Source organism: Notechis scutatus, chromosome 6 (genome assembly GCF_049901735.1).
Source record: "Notechis scutatus isolate UNSWTSFEM ecotype Mainland chromosome 6, rNotScu1.2, whole genome shotgun sequence".
Taxonomy (NCBI): domain Eukaryota; kingdom Metazoa; phylum Chordata; class Lepidosauria; order Squamata; family Elapidae; genus Notechis; species Notechis scutatus.
Window position 1 is genome coordinate 82955138 of NC_142014.1, and position 13433 is coordinate 82968570.

Genomic DNA, 13433 nt, shown 5'->3' on the forward strand with positions numbered 1-13433 from the left:
AGAATAAATTGCCTTCAGAAGTTGTGGGTGCAGCATCACTGGAGGCTTTCAAAAAGAGATTGGACAACCATTTGTCTGAAATGTTACAGGGTCTCCTGCAGGGGGTTGGATTAGAATCTGGTCCTTTCCAACTCTACCATTCTATATTCTAACTAACGGTCAAAGCCCAAATGACATTAAGTAAGGCTCAACAGAATTCAAGGGGACTGGAGTTGCGTCTCTGGTGGCAACGCAAAGACTTCAAACAGATGACAAGTTTAACTCCGCCTTCCAGCTCAGCCTGCTGCTCTCCTACAGGTGGGGTGTCATACTGCAGCTCCCCTCATCTACGCATTGCCTTCTGGTGGGATCTAGGAAAGGTCCATGTTCGGTGGCTGCCTCCCTGTTCTAGAACAATCTTCCTGCTGAGCTACAACAGACTCGATTCTTTCATAAAGGCAGTTAAGACTTGGCCCTTCCCTCCAGCATTTGGGTCTCTGCTTGAGGGGTTCTGGGAGCTGAGGACCAGATATTATAAGCTGAGCCATCTCTTTCGCAAAGGAGTTAAGATTTGGGTCTCCACTTGGGGGGTTCTGGGAACTGAAAGCCACACTTCTTAAAGTTGCCCATCTTGAAAAACACTGCATTAATCTATTCTATTCAGATTGCTGTTTTGCACACCTGGCTTACTTTTTAAAATGAAATACAGTCCATGTTTTAGGTTGTATGTTTATTTTTGGTGCTGTGTGCCACCCAGAGTCCCCTTGATTGAGCTGGGTGGCCATGGAAATATCCATGTCTGAAATGAAATCAGGCATCCACAAACCTCTCCAGCTTTGACAGTGAATGAGGAATAGCAGAAAGAAGCAGTTAGACAAGCTTGCCGCTGCAACAAATGCTGAGATGATGAACTACCATTTTCTGAGCTCAATCTTATACCCAGTAATCTCTTGTAACCAATTTTTAATTTGGATCCAGTATGTCCTGGCCTCAGGGCATAGCCACCACATGTGGTAAAATGTACCGTCAACTTTTTTACATTTCCAACATTTGGGACTCATGTTGGGATAAATTTTTGCCAATCTTGTTGGAGCTAAATACCATTTATAAAACATTTTGTACATATTTTCTTTGTACGCTGCAGATACTGTTAATTTAAAATTTACGTTCCATATTTTCTCCCATTCCTCTAATTCTATAGTGTATCCAAAATACTCTGCCCATGCAATCCCTGTACCTTTAACTATTTCCTCTTCCATTTTGAAATCTAATAAATATTTATATATTTTAGTTATAAATTTTGGGATGAACTACCACTTTGTGAAACTCTAGAAATGTCTAACTTTTTGCCTGTTAAGGTTCTCCAATAAATACTTTAAATCCGCCACTTCCAAAAAAAAAGAATCCTTCAATTTGAGCATTATTTCCACAATCTGTATGGATATCTCCCTCCCCTTCCCTCCCTCCCCTTCCCTTCCCTTCCCTTTTTTCCCTTCCCTTCCTGTCTTCCCTTCCCATCTTCCCTTCCCCTACCCTTCCCTGCTTTTCTGGAATTACAGATGCAAACTCCAACCACACTAAGAAATGACAGATGTTCATACTGACCAGTTTGAGGAGAGAGAACAACGCAAAACTCATTTTTAAATTTATTGTTGGGTTCTCCAGAGTTCCACCTGGTATACCTGGATAGTGACCCATAGTTCCAGCGCCATCCAGTATTCTGTGCAATACATAATAAAGTACATTGCGGTGGGTGAGTGGGAGTTGGGTTATTATTGATCCCATTTTTTTCTGAAAATAAAATACTTTCTGGTCCTTCAGCCACTCTTCCCAGCCCTCTAATCCTCCTTATTGCTCTTCTCTGCAACCATCAAATCTCTCTTGAGGTGTGATGCCTCAAATGGGCACTGAATTTTAGGGGAGGGGGCTCTAATGACAACAATATAAAGCAGAACAATTAGTGATAGGAGAGGATATTTGTAGCTCATATTGAGTCCTTGGTGCTCTCTGAGCTTGGTGGTTTTCTTGCAGATGTTTCATGACCCAACTAGGTAACATCATCAGTGCTAGAAAGGAGTGGGGTGTGCAGAGAGGAGGAGGAAGAGGGGGAGGAGGAGGAGGAGGAGGAGGAGGAGGAGGAGGAGGAGGAGGAGGAGGAGGAGGAGGAGGAGGAGGAGGAGGAGGAGGAGGAGGAGGAGGAGGAGGAGGAGGAGGAAAAACTCAAGGCTCCTTGAGCTCTCTGAGCTTGGCAGTTTTCTAGCAGAGATTTCATGACCCAACTAGGTAACATCATCAGTGCTAGAAGGAAGAGACATTAGTGGAGAGGAGGAAGAGGAGGCGGGGGAGGAGAACTGGGGGCTCCGTGGAGCTTGGTTGTTTTCTTGCAGACATTTTATAACCCAACTAGGGAACATCATCAATGCTAGAAGGAAGTGGAGTTTGCAGAGAGAAGGAGAAAAAGGAAGGAGGACTGTGGAATCCTAGCGCTCTCTAAGCTTGGCTGTTTTCTTGCAGATGTTTCATTACCTAACTAGAGAACATCATCAATGCTAGATGCTAAGTTCATTGGGAGAGCTTTGGGTTGCAAACACAACATGGGTTTGTCTCGGAGAAGAGAAAGTTTTGGTGAGAGATGGTATCTTCAAAGAGCAGGAGACCAAAATAAAGGATCTCCAGATCTCTTCCAATTGCACATGATTGGGAATCTCATTGTCAAGATAAGGATGAGTTTCCCTTAATTCTCAAGATGCCATGAGACACAATGAGCTTGGGGATTGGCCGTCTACTGGAGTCCTGTCTGCTTTCAAAGGCTGTGCTGAAATCAGGACATATGACGCCTGCTGCATGACCATAATCGACTAAACTATCTGAGGAAACAGTAGGATGGAGATCATTGGGCAGGATTTATACCTGACAGTTATGACATTGTGATCGATCTCTTTATCCTCCCCTCAAGAATCTCCCCAGGTATCAATGTCAGACTGTCTACAGCTGCATTTTTGCCTCCCCCCTTGAAGACAGGGACGTATTTTCTCCTCCTCCAAGCCAACTGGCACTTCCACCCGTCTCCAGGATTTCTCAAGGACGATTCACAAAAGTTCATCCCAACCATCAACTAAAACCTGAGGACTTGAAGGTGTTTCCTGACCATGTTTCTATCCATTTCAGCTTCCAGCCCTGCCCCTCCCTCCTACTCTTCGTACTTCCCTGGTAGAAAACGTGGTTTTCATATCGAAAAACACTGAGCCGATTTAGATCAACTTGGAATAAATCCTATTAGCTATTAAAAGGGATCCTGCAGGGAGAAATCCCTCCCTGACTATAGATCTGCTTCTTTGTGATCTGAAGGGGAATTGGGCTGCTGGCTTTGGGGTCCTTTGTCCTTGCGTCCCCTTGGGTCAGGAGCAGCAATGGGCTGGTGTTGTATCTGAACTGACATCAGGGAATGGAGATGGAAGATGGTTGATGGGCTGTTCAAGGACGACATCAATCACTACTCTAGAAATATCCGTATGGAAACATCTGCTACTTGCTCAGAGACAGGAGGACCGAGTACTCACCAGACTGGACCTTTCATCCCGATGGAGCCCAATCCAGACGTAGTTATTCTCAATGTTTTCTTGATTGACATAGGCACCAATTAATTCTGACTCCTTGTTCGATTGGAGAGATGCTAAATGACCTCTCCAGTTGCCCTGACACTCTCTCTGCAAAGAGTAAAGAACCAAAAATATCTTAGTGCCAACAAACCATGTTGTCCATTGCAGGTCTGTTACAATCCAAATGTCAAGTCATAAAATATTTCTATTGTCTTTTTTTGAGTTGCCAACAGAATGGGAGGGGGGAGCAGTGCGGCAGCTTGCAAAATCGAAAGTGCATTCCATACATAGTTTTTCAAAGATAGTAACTAGGTGACTGAAGTTCCTGCCGTGCAAAATTCTAACTGGAGAGCCTGATTGATGACTCTGGGCTATGGAGGTGTCCCATTGGAGGATATGAATTACGATACACCCAGGGGGTGGAGGAAAACCAGGGTCAAGGGTGACAGTGAATGATGCGACTCGGAGTCAGCTACACCCAGGCAGTGCCGGACATGATAACTCCCAATAAATCCTTTTGAAGTTTTGGAAGTTTGGCTTGAGACTCATGATTTAAATGGGGTAACTGCCAGAATCCTGACACCATACCTACCAACCCGGGAATTCTGCAGTTTAGTCAGACAAGGTCCTCTCAGCTGTGTCCTGCAGTAGAAGTTCTTCTAAGAGGAGCTGCAAATGTGAGCATGACTTTCTTCCCCAACAAGGAAAAATGAAGAAAAAATATATATTGGGGAAGATGACTCTCGTGCTTATGAGTGAGGCGTGAAAATGGTGTCAGAAGTGGGATATCCGTAAAAAAGTGGGACATGCAAACAAGGTGGGGGGGAGAGAGAAGAGGGAAGGAGGTGTGTGTTTGTGTGTGGAAACACAACACTCTGAGAGACAAGGGGTCACTTTGAAGCAACATGGCTTCAATTTTTGAAGGCCCTCATTTAAGAACCACAATTGGGGCTGGCAATTCAGTCATTTAGCCAAACAATTGCTAAGTAAATGGCAACTGTCATAAATGTGAGGATTGGCCCTAAAGATACCTTTCCATCACTGTCATAACTGTGAATGGTTGCTAAGGGGGGGACACCTGTTAACCCTGTGATTGTTGGCCTTGTTCCCACAACATGGACAAGGCAATAGCCGAGTTGCAATTTTCAAAGTACTAAATTGAAGGGAATTCAACATAATTATTAAAATATTTTATTTTACTCTTCCCTGTAGACTTTTATCTTTTTTTTTAAAAAAAGAAAATCATACAGCAGATGCTCTTCATTTAAAAAAAAATGACACAAACTTTTGGGCCTTGTGAAGTTTGGGAAAACTCTGGGCCAGATTAAGGGAATTCTTCCTGCTCAGGTGAGGTAGCTCAGGTTAGTTACCTCAGCTTCTTGAAAGGTGAGCCCATTTTCATAGAACTTGTAGCAATACCACTGGCTTCCTTGTTTACTGGCCAAGGTGCCAGAAGGACAGACACGCCGACCATGTGGACCTGCTTGGAAAAGATAATAAATAAAAATGGACTTTTTCCTCACAAGAAGGTTGAGAAATCCTTGAGCCAAAGAGACGTTTATAATTCGAGAGAAGAAAAAGGTTTTATTCCATGAAGGTAAACTGGAAGGAGGGACTTAAACTGAATGAGTCCATTGGAATTAGGATGGATTTTTATCGGTCTGATATTTGTAATTGAAAAAGCCATAATATACAGTAGGTTTGAACATATGTTACTTTCCTTGTATTATGGCTCTTGGGTTCAATGGGCAATTAATTTTCCCAAGGGGCCACATAAGAAACTGGGACTGTTGTGGAGGACCAAACCAACAGGGCTATAAAGGTCTCCAGGCACAAAGGCACCCACAATTTCCGACTGACCTCACGTGGGCCAGACAGAGAGAACCAAAAGGCCAGATGTGACCCAGGGGGTGTAAAATGGCCCAGGTCCTGTTTAGTGGAGGTATGTCAACCTCATCCAGTGTCCATATAATGAGACCTGGAGGCCTTCTGGAACTCCAAGCCTTTCTGGATTCATCTAAATGGATCAGAGCTAGAAGCATTAAGCATCAATCCCCCATTAAGAATAAAACATTAAAATAAGCCAAGGACTAGATAAATGGTGACCCATGGGATGTATCAACTTTGCTGGCAACAGCTCACCTGCCCAGGCAAGGCTGCCCAAGAGGCCAAAGATGAAGCAAGTGATGAGAAGCATCTCCAAACCTGAGGAGGGAAACAGAAGTTGAGAAGAACCTTGAATGTCCTCCAACCACACCAGGTCACCCCCTTTTTTGGGTGTCCCTCCCCCAGAAGGAAGAACCCAGCACTCGTCTCAACCGTGAATCCCACTTGTTCGTCTCTGGATTGCAGCCCCCTCCCCAAATACTACCCTGAGCAATGGGTAGAGACCCCGGTCTGCCAGGAATCACAGCCTTTAATTCTCCAAATGTGGATTCTGAGCTTCTGGCTCTGGTGGTTGGTTCCTCCCTCTGTGACCATTAAGATCTGAGCCACAGCAGATGTGATCCAGGATGTAAGGAGGGTGTAAAGTCGGAGCAGGCCACCTCAGAGAAGAATTTGGAGAAGGGACCCTTAGCTAATCCTCAAGCCCAATGAACGCAACGCCTAAATGGAAGGGATTGAAGTTTTAAGCCCACCCACCCCACAATCTTGATTTTCCTCTTCCGTATCTCTTCATCTCTTCTATGGACAAGAAAAGCAATTCCCTCCCCGCTTCCTTTTAATCCTGTGAACTGGCTGCCAAAAATGGACAAAGAAATATCAGAAACACAGACAATGCCAACCATCCATCTCTTATGAGAGGCACGGGACTTTCCTGGGCTTTATAACACAAGGTGCTCTGATGCCTCATCAGTCAAATAAAAAGTCTCTTGTATCTTTTTGTCCTGGAATTCTTGCAAAGGAGGTTGAAAGATTTCAAGCTGTGGGCACTTTTTTAAAGGTGGTGAAGGTTTTGCATCTAGATACCTCCCTGATTTTGTGGAAACCCCTCTTGATCAGAGCAAGAGACCTACAGACATGGCTGTGGGGTCCGAAGTATCCCTGAAGCCATTGCTATTAGTATTAAAACTTTTAAACAGGAACATTGAAAACTAATATAAACGAATACAAAGAAAGAAAAGAAAGAGGATGGGGAAAGACTAAACAAAAATAGAAAAGAAAAAAAGGTAGGAAGACGTAGCTTCTGATATTTTTCACAGCAGTTATAAGTACAAATATGCTGTAATCTCTCTATCTCTATCTCTTTCTCTCTTTCTCTCTTTTCTTTCTTTCTCTCTTTGTCTCTCTCTCTTTCTCTCTCTTTCTCTCTCTTTCTGTCTCTTTCTGATATTTTTCACAGCAGTTATAAGTACAAATATGCTGTAATCTCTCTTTCTCTCTCCCTCTTTCTCTCTCTCTCTTTCTTTTTCTTTCTCTGTCTCTCTCTCTTTCTCTCTCTTTCTCTCTCTTTCTCTCTATCTGTCTCTTTCTGATATTTTTCACAGCAGTTATAAGTACAAATATGCTGTAATCTCTCTTTCTCTCTGTGTGTCTTTATCTATCTGTCTCTGTCTCTTTCTCTCTATCTGTCTCACTCTCTTTCTCTCTGTCTCTCTTTCTCTCTCTCTTTCTCTCTGTCTCTCTCTCTCTCATTACATCACTCACTCTTCTTTCTATAATCTATGGCTCTCACCTTCAAAGAGGGATCCAATCTGAAGGCGAAATCCTCTAAATCACCAAGGTCTCTTTTCCAGCTTATATACCCGAGCTCACAGGATCACACCCTGCCCACCAACATAAGGGGATGCAAACCAGGATGGAAATTTCTGGAAAGTAGGTGTCATCCACTTCCTGCGAAGGACAGACAAACCTATCACTCAGCTTTTTTCTTGGGAAATCTCAACCTCATATTATTTTATTATTAGGACTCCATCAAATATGTTTGATCCTGGATAGATCAAAGATAATGATTGCAATGGTTTGTGGTAGATTAGAAGCCGTTGTGGACTGTCTGTGTGTGTAAATTACAAGAACAGGTTGTAAACAGAGAGCTTTAAAGTTTAATTTTGCTGTTGACTTTACTTGTTAATGTGTGTGTGTGTTTTTTAAGAAAGTAAATAGAGGTTAGGTCAAATTAGCTGGCCAAAGAGGGCTGTAGAAGTTTATAAACTGTAGGCCTGTTTTGCAAGGGAGCGGAATTATTATTGTGGAGGTGTATTTATCAGTATTTAACTAAGCGAGACAATGAATGTGTATGTTTGGGTTTTTAATTATTATTTATTTTTCATGCATATTTATTTTATCTTGTCCAGGAAATTGCAAAGTCTTAGGTTTTCTGGACTGAATTTATCCTAGAATTTCCTCCTTTGATATGACCCCTCATAATATGACCATGATATGACCTCCTCTCATAATTATTATGATTATGACTTATGACTTCCTCTTTATATGTACACTGTGAGCTTATGCACCAGAGACAAGTTCATTGTGTGTCCAATTACATTTGGCCAATAAAGAATTCTACTCTATAATATTAATAATATCTTGATTTGGGGACAAATGACCAAGAACAGCATATCGTAAAATAATAAAACCATATAATCATCTTGGTATTAATAGTCTCTAAGATAGTAAATCCAACCAGGATGTGGTTTTTATATATATTTTTTATGACTGTGTTTTATGTCTGTGCCTCTTTCTCTGTGTATACATGTGTGTATGCATGCACTGACATTCTGTTTTATCCCATTAAGACATCTGGTTGGCCATGGTGAGCATAAGTGGACTGCAGAAATATTTGGCCTCACCTGGCATCGGGGTCTTCTTGGGTACCACTTTATAAAGTCTTGGAAAGGCCACACTTGGAATATTGCATCTAGTTTTGGTTGCCACAATATAAAAAAGATGTCGAGACTCCGGAAAGAGGGCAGAGAAGAGGAACAAAGATGGTTAGGGGACTAAAACATACAAAGAACAGTTGCAGTATTTGGGTATGGCTAGTCTAGTGAAAAAAAAGGACATGAGAGAAGTCTTCCAATATTTGAGGGGCTCAGATACAGATAATCAGAGTTGGAAGGGACCTTGTAGGCCATCTAGTCCAACCCCCCGCCCAAGTGGGAGACCCTACACCATTTCTGACAAATGACAGTCCAAACTCTTCTTGAAAGTCTCAACTGATGGTGCTGTCAGAGAGAAGAGGGGATCCAAAGCCCCTGAAGGTAGAAGAAGCAATGGATGGACACTAATCAAGGAGAGAAGCAACCTAGAACTAAAGAGAAATCTCCTCCCAGTGAGGAGAGTTGATCAATGGAATAGCTCCCCTCCAGAAGTTGTGGGTGCTCCGTCACTGGAGGTTTTAAGAAGAGATGGGACAGCCATTGGTCTGGAATGGTAGAGGGTCTCCTTCTTGAGCAGGGGATTGGACTAGAAGACCTCCAAGGTCCCTTCCAATTCTGTTATTCTGTTATCTACCAAGAAATATTTAGTTCCAGCACAGGGCCTGAACTTGACTGGGGAAAAGGTTCCAATTCACCTTCCCTGCCAGTTTAATCCTCTTCCACCCTCCATGCAGATCAACTCTAAGGAGACATGACTTTTAGAGAGATTTAGGGTTGATGGGAGGACACCTTTTTGCATAGGATTATCAGGGGTCATGTTCTTAACAGTTAAAAATATACACGCGGGTTCCTGGATCCAAAGCGAAGGGCTTGAAATGTCAGCTGCTGGGAAACAACAGTAGATCTTGTCTTCCAGTCCAAACTTGAGATTCCCAAGGGACCCACTTCAGAAGGAGGAGGAGGAGGAGGAAGAGGAAGAGAGAAGAGGAGGAAGAGAAGCAGGAGGAGGAAGAGGAGGAGGAGGAGGAGAAGTAGTAGTAGTAGAAGAAGAATGGATGAGAAATGTTTTCAAAGAAAACAAATCAAGAAAGTCCAGTTGCCTTTTGGAAAAGCACCTTTGGGTCAACCATGACTTGGATCCTTGGGTATCTCCATAGATGATACTGTGGGAAGAATTTTAATAATTATGGAAAGAATTTTAACTCAAAATTAGATTTATTCCTATACTGTCTTCAACCCTCTTTTGGATCATTAGATGGTAAAATGAGGACCCAGATTGTTGGGGGCAACAGGGTGAGTCTGTAAACTCCTTAGAGGGGGCTGTAAAACATGTAAAAGACAAAGGTAAATGTTCCCCTCGCACATACATGCTAGTCATTTCCGGCTCTAGGGGGCGCTGCTCATCTCCGTTTCAAAGCTGAAGAAGGGCCAGCGCTATCCGAAGGCGCCTGTGCTGTCCCAGCCAGTCTATGGGAATTGGATAGTTACTTAGGAATTGTGAGCTGTCCCCTTAAGGGAATGAATCATGGTAAATGTAGTTAAAGGTATCCTGGGAAATGTAGTTCATGTCACGTGTCCACATCTGTAATCCTGATTGGCCACTAAATTGACCCTCGATGGGTTGGGGGAGTTTTCCTCACTTTTGCCTGAACTCTCTAACTCATGGCAGCTTCTTTCTATCGCTACGAGATGGGTTAGGAGATAACCATCTTTTACTACAAGGCAGATATGCAAAGGATTGGTCATTAAAGAAGAACTTCATCACAAATGTGAGTTATGAGGATACCCGATGAACCAATAAATGTACAATACTTTGTTATGGATGTCTTGTTGACTTATCTTTTTTTTTAAAACAAATTTTATTGATTTTAAAGACAAACAAACCATCATTAACCATTAAATACATAAAACCTCTTTCCATTATTAATTTTACAAGTCAAGTAAAATATTATTTTATACAACATAATTCTGTTTCCATTTCAATATGGACATATAGATATCTCTTAACAAATTTCTCATTATTTCTCTTTTTGTATTCAATTTCATTATTATTATTATTTTCTATATTTATCCAGTTTATAATCATCATCTACATTTCTCTCGACTTGATTATCATTATTCTCATCAACATTCCTCCGAGGTTTTATTAATTCTCAAACAAAACATGAACACACAAAACACAAAAATATAAAACTTCTTTTAAGAAAGTAGTTTGGCCCCAGATTACCTCTCTTTGTATGGACTTCAATTAAATTCGTGCTCTTGTTGTTATCTATCTGCATCTGTACAGTTTACAAATCCACCTCTGTACAGAATACAGAAAAATGTATCTGTGGTCATGTGGCCGGCAGGACTAAACGCCTTTGAAGGCGCATGGAACGCTGTTCCCTTCCTACCAAAGGGGGAAGATATTACCTCCATAGGATTTGGCTTTGTGGAAGACAAAACTAAGTCCTTCAAAAATATGGTGGACACATCTTAAAGTTGAGTATAAACTGGAATTTTTCCTGCTGGGAATCATTACAGAGAGATACAATAAGGAACTGATGTACCTGTGATTGCGGCAACAAGGTTAGCTTATGCTCAAAAGTGGAAAGATAAATTCCCAATGAAAGCGAAATAATTAAAAAGATATGGATATGTGCTGAAATGGACAAAATAACTTTGGAAATAAAAAACAAGGATGAGACTGAATATTACAAAGTATGGGATACATTCATGGTGGGGAAAAAGAAAGGAACTCAGAATTTAAATAAGACAAGGTTGTTAGAAGACTAGAAATATGGACATTTGTTGAATGTACAAATGTATATGTTATGTAAATATGTATTATATGTTATATATACAATAGATATGTATGACAAACTGGATTGTCAGGACAATCACACACGTTCATTGTTTTTATGCTTTATTCAATAAAAAATGTTTTAAAAAAGAGGGTGGACACACATGGTGGACATTAACTGTGGGTTGAAGGGGAGGGTACAACTGCCTTCCCTCTTTTACCTGCTCCAATCTCTACAACAGGGGTGGCCCCTTAGCATCCTGTGAACTTCAACTCCCAGAATTCCCGAGCCATGCTGGAATGGAATGGCTTAGGAATGCTGGGAATTGAAGTCCACAGGTCATAAAAGGGCTGTAGTTGTCCATCCCTGCTCTTTGCTGTTGGCTTTCATTAAGTTCTTACATTGCTCAACAAGATCTTAGTTGTCACAGCTCAACTGAATTGGCGTCATCTTCAGGGAATGCTTTTTACTAATTAGCCGGTTAGTGTCGAGAACACTTAATTGGCAAAGTTGGATCAGGAAGTTTTCCAACTCTGTGCCTTCATATGAGAGTTTATTTGAACCTTGAAAGGGCCTCCTGGGGAGTTTCTTAATGGGGGTGGAATTACCACCGGGGAGATGGTGTTGTCAACCAGTTTTGTTTTTCTGGAAGGATTAAACGAGGTGAAAAGGGAGTTATTAACTTTCTTGTCACAATCACAGCCCTCAAGTCTCCTGGGCTTCTTCCTCAGGGAGATGCCATCAACTTCATTGTTCTCTTCTTTGGGCATGAAAAGGAGGGATAAACTTAGGCATTCTCCTGACCAACTTCTTCACCTGGCCCCCAGGTGGGTTTGCTTTCTGAGGTCAACGCGAAAGTACAAAGTTGTAGGGATTTTTAACACCGCAGTTTAAGTTTGCTTTTTTGATGTTTTGACCATATAGATTATGGTTGTTCTTTGGAACTGAAAGTCTTCCTTCCTTCCTTCCTTCCTTCCTTCCTTCCTTCCTTCCTTCCTTCCTTCCTTCCTTCCTTCCTTCCTGGCATAACACAACTGCCTTTTCATCTGCGCATTTGATCATAAACCGAGGTACTTTTTGTTAAGATTGATGGGCAAAACTTTGGGGAAACTGCAAGGCAACAAGACTTCTATTATATGCTCATTGCTGGAAAAATGTGACATGATGGAAGTGTGGTTGTTAAAGCTGGTGGAGCTGGCTGGGATGGCGAAACGTTCAGCTCCAATTAGAAAAAAGAGACAGGCCAAATTTAATACCAGTTAGAAGCTCCATTTGAAGCTCTTTCAGGAAACAGAAACCATGACATACGGATTTCATGTCCAGTAACATTTACAGGTTGTAGAGACAAATGGGAGTTTCCATTGCACCTGAAGAGAAAACTTTGAGTTTTATCTGTAACTGCTATAAAGGGAATTCAAAGTCATTATTCTTTGTGTATCTATGTTTATTGCACCTATCATTTCTTTGCTTATTCTATCTTGTAGTCTCCTTGACTATTTTTAGTTTTTTTTTTAATGTGCCCTTTTAATAAGCTAATAAAGATAAGACTCTGCATGGGATATGCCCATCCACAGATAGCTGAGGATTGGTGCCCTCTGGGCTTGGTGGTTTTCTTGCAAATGTTTCACTACTCAAAGTAGGTAACATCATCAGTGTAAATGATGAGATTGCAAGAGAGGTAGGAAGAGAGAGAGAGAGAGAGAGAGAGATTGAGGGCCAGACTGAGAGGGAGGGAGAGAGGAAGAGAGAAAAGAAAGATGAGAGATTGGGAGGGAAGGAGAGAGGGAGGAAAAGAGAGGAGGGGTGGAGGGAGGGGGAGAGATTGAGGAGGAGGAAGAGAGAGGAGAGAGGGGGAGGGAGACAAAGACTTCAGAGAAAAAACAAGAAAGTCCAGTTGCCTCCTGAAAAAGCATCTTTCGGACAACCAGAATCTACATGATGGTGAACCTATGGCACGCGTGCCGGGAGTGGCACACAGAGCCATCTCTCCAGGCACGCCAGCCATTGCCCGTTGCTCTTCCGGGTTCAGCTGGTCTTCACACGCGCAGGAGCACCGGAAACTGGAAGACCAGCTCCCTGTGTGCAAGTGGTCTTTGTCCGCACATGTGCACCAGAAACCGGAAGCTCAGCTGTCCAGCGCACTCTTCTGGTTCCCAGCGCTCCTGTGCATGCGCCCTGGGGAAGCTGCTCTTCCAGTTATGGGAAGTTTCTTCCCCTGACCCCAGACCCAGTGGATTTCAGGTGTATTG